Here is a 4561-nt window from a genome sequence, read left to right on the forward strand (position 1 = left end):
TTAAGAAATGGGTAAAGGACATGAACAGGCATTTTTCAAAGGATGAAATACAAATGGCCAACAGATACATGAAAAAATGCTCAGGATCACTATCCATCAGGCCAATGGAAATAAAAACCATGATGAGGTATCACCTCATCCCAGTTAGGATTGCTATCATCCAAAATATGAATAAATGCTAGTGAGGATGTGGGGGAAAAGATACACTAATCTATTGTTGGTGGGAATGTAAACTAGTATAACCATTATGGAAACTAGTATGGAGACTCCTCAGAGATCTTAAAATAGATCTGCCATATCTCCCAGCCAACACACTCCTGGGAATTTACCCAAAGGTAATGCAACCAGCATATGAAAGACTTATGTGTACCCCCATGTTAATGGCAGCTCAATCCACAATCACTAAGATACGGGATCAACTGATGACTGGATAAAGAAAATGTGATACACACACACACACACACAATGGAATACTACTCAGCCATAGCCATAAAAAGAATTAAATACTATTTTTGCAACAAAATGTATGCAACTAGAAATCATTAAGCTTAGTGAATTTAGCCAGTCTCAAAAAAAGACAAATTGATATGTTCTTTCTGATGTGTGTCAGTTAATATAGAATACCAAAAATATATAGAAATGAAATGGTCATTTGAGGATATGATTACTGTTTTCAGCCCTTATTTATAATCCTGGAGAACTGTGGTCTCCCTAAATTTTACCTGTTGAATGTTTTGATTAGTGGTGAATTAAGGCTCTGAATATAGAGTGGATTAAAATTATGTTCTTGTCAAACTGATGAAGAGAGTGGGTGGAAGGGGAGGATTGAGGGATCAGAAGAGTGAGGGAAATGTGGTTGTCTTCTTGGAACTGTACATATTAATGCATAAAATCTGTTCTTTTTATACTTATAAAATTTTTTAAAAGACAAGTTTATTTTGGTGCTAAATATTTTTAAATTCATGTGTCATTTTTTTTCATAATACACATTTCCCACCAACTTTGTGAAGTATTCTGATGTGCATGCTTGTGTGTATATGTGTGTTCTTTAAAAAAGCAATCTTGTGGAAGAAGTATATGTTATATAAAATAAGATAAACCACTTTACATCTTGAATATGCAAATTACTCTATTCATTTAACTACTATCACATGGAGGATTTCCCACACCCCAAATTTTCTCTCATGACCTTTACAGTGAATCCTCTCCTATGTTCTGTTATAGGCAATCATCAAGCTGTGTTCTATCACTATAGAGTCATTTTTCCTGTTCTGGAAATTGGATCAGATATAATTATCTTGCATGAATACAGTTTTGTTCAGTATACTGCTTTTGAACTTCATTCTTTTATGTCAAGTGTATTGATAGTTTATTCCCTCCTATAGCTGATTGGTATTTCATTATATAAATATATCTGTACTTATTTAGTTGGTTGTCTTTTGAGTTGCTTCCATTTATTTACTATTATGAATGTGGTTCCTACACATATACAGCTGTTAATGTAGTCATGTGCTTTAATTTATCTGGGGTAAATACTTAATGACAAGATTACTGGTTCATATTAGTGTTGTGCCCAACTATCCCAGTTTGCTTGAGACTGTCCTTGATTTAGTGCAAGAAACCTCTCAGTCCCAAGGAAACAGACAATTGGTCACCTCGATAAGTATATTTTGACTTTACAAGAAACTGCCAAGCTGTTTTCCAAAGCAGTTGATTCCATTCTGCATTTTCATGAGAATTGTATGTATATATTCATGTATGTATATATGTATTCATGAGGAAATTTTTAGTTACTCCTTACCCAGAAAGACAAACGGCATTGCAAGTTTTTACTTTTGCTCTTTTTTGTTTTGAAATTAAATCCATTCTGGGAGATCTGCAATGGTATGTCATCATACTTTTAAAATTTGCATTCCATTGAGGACTAATGATTTTGAACATCTCTGCTTATTAGTCACTTGCACATATTCTTTTGTTAAGTGTTTGTTTAAATGTTTTGCCTATTTAAAAAAAACTGGATTTTCTTCCAACTGTTGATTTGTAAGAATTGGAGAACATTTTTTGTAACTCTTCTTAATAGAAGTCTTTTCTCAGCCAGATGTTTCCCAAATGCTTTCTTTCTATTTGTGTTTTTTACGACACTAATGGTGTTTTTCAGAGAAAGTCTTTAATTTTAAGAAACTGGTGTTTTAGCTTTTTAAATTTGTGTGCTAGTGTTTATTTTTCTTCACTAATTATGCTTTTCCTATCCCAAAGTCTGATACATATACTCCTGTGCTTTATTCGGGGTGCTTTTGAGTTTGTCCATTTTCCTCTTGGTCTGTGATGCATCTTCATTTAACTTTGTGTATGGTGTTAGTTTAGGCTTTCTGTTCATTGGTTTCCTATTGAAATCTAGTTGTTGCAGTACCGTTTGGTGAAAAGACTACTCTTCCTTTCGTGAATTCCATGGTGTTTGTGTCAAAAGTTGGTTAGCCATATATGTGTGGGTCTAATTTTTCTATTTTCTTCCATTCATCTATGTCTCTGATCAAACTAATGCCATAACTTCTTGCTGACTACAGTTTTGAAATTATGTTATTTATGTTCCTCAATTTTGCCTTTCTGTTTTAAGATCATTTTGGAAATTCTGAATGCTTTTCTTTTCTTTTTGAATTTGAGATTAAAATGTCAAACATACTGACATATAGATTGGGGTTGTATTAAATATATACATTAATTTGATGATATTATTAAAGTGAAATATTCATACTGAGTCGTTTAGTGTGTACACATCTCTCCAATAAGTAGGCACTTCAAAAGCTTTGTGAAAAATGCAATTAAAATATATTTATTTTGGTGGAATAAAAAGCTTGAAATCCTTGCATTTTTTCTTTTTTTTTTTAAAGATTTATTTGAGAGGCAGTGTTACAGATAATAGGAGGGAGAGACAGAGAAAGAGGTCTTCCACTGCTGGTTCACTCCCCAAATGGCTGCAATGGCCGGAGCTGCACCGATCCGAAGCCAGGAGTCAGGAGCTTCCTCAGGATCTCCCATGTGAGTGCAGGAGCCCAAGCACTTGGACCATCTTCTGCTGTTTCCCAGGCCATTAACAGAGAGGTGTATTGGAAGTGGAGCAGCTGGGACCTGAACTGGTGCCCATATGGGATGCCGGCAGTGCAGGTGGAGCCATAACCTATTACCACATTGCACTGGCCCCTTTTATTCTTTATGTTAAATAAGATTTATTTATTTATTTGAAAGGCAGTTGGGGAGGAGAGAGGGGGAGAGGGAGAGAGGGAGAGAGGGAGAGAGAGAGAGAGGGAGGAAGGGAGAGAGAGAGAGAATATCTTCCATCTCCTGGCCCACTACCCAAATGGCAAATGGCTACAATGGCCAGAGCTGGGCCAGGCGGATGCCAGGATCCTTGTACTCAATCTGGGTCTCCCACGTAGGTGGCAGGGACCCAAACACTCAAGTTATCTTCTGCTGCTTTCCCAGGTGCATTTGCTGGAAGCTGGATTGGAAACTGAACAGCTAGGAATCAAACCAGTGCTCATATAGAATGCTGGCACCCGTGAATATTTTTTTCATAATATGATTTCTCTGTGAACTTTTTGAAACCTCCTCATAATTCAATCATATTTATTTTCAGTTAGGAATATATCGGTGTTTTTCAGCATTAAGTGTTTTTCCTTTATTTGAATAAAATATTTTCTACATGGCTCATGGTTTTTTAACACTATTAAAAGTACTTTTAACAGGCCGGCGCCGCGGCTCACTAGGCTAATCCTCCGCCTAGCGGCGCCGGCACACCGGGTTCTAGTCCCGGTCGGGGCGCCGGATTCTGTCCCGGTTGCCCCTCTTCCAGGCCAGCTCTCTGCTGTGGCCAGGGAGTGCAGTGGAGGATGGCCCAGGTGCTTGGGCCCTGCACCCCATGGGAGACCAGGAAAAGCACCTGGCTCCTGGCTCCTGCCATCGGATCAGCGCGGTGCGCGGGCTGCAGCGCGCCGGCCGCGGCGGCCATTGGAGGGTGAACCAATGGCAAAGGAAGACCTTTCTCTCTGTCTCTCTCTCTCACTGTCCACTCTGCCTGTCAAAAAAATAAAAAATAAAAAAAAGTACTTTTAACATTTCAAATTCCAATTGTACATTGATACTATATAGAAACCTATGTGACTTTTTTAATATTTATACCTTAAACAATTTTAGAGATATTATATGGTTATATGCAAGCAAAGACTACATTCTCTAAATTGGGAGTGTTTTACTCTTTTTTAACAATATATATGTTTTTTATTAAGTATACTTTATTGTGTTATTGTATTGGATAGGACCTACAAAAAAATTAAGCTTTGATATAGGGGTAGCAGACATCATTGCCTTGTTTACAGTTTTAGAAAGAAATGGTTCAGTATTTTAACATTAAGTATGATGTTACCTTAGAATTTTTAGATTCCCTTCATTAGGTTCAGGGGAAATTCCTTTTGTTACAAATTCTCTGACATTTTTTGCAGTCAGAATAAAGTATATTTTTCAGATATTTTTCTGTTATTTTCTTTATTATGTAAATATTTTCAGT

This window comes from Oryctolagus cuniculus, chromosome X (assembly GCF_051225735.1).
Source record: "Oryctolagus cuniculus isolate XC-2025 breed Fujian yellow rabbit chromosome X, ASM5122573v1, whole genome shotgun sequence".
Classification (NCBI taxonomy): Eukaryota; Metazoa; Chordata; class Mammalia; order Lagomorpha; family Leporidae; genus Oryctolagus; species Oryctolagus cuniculus.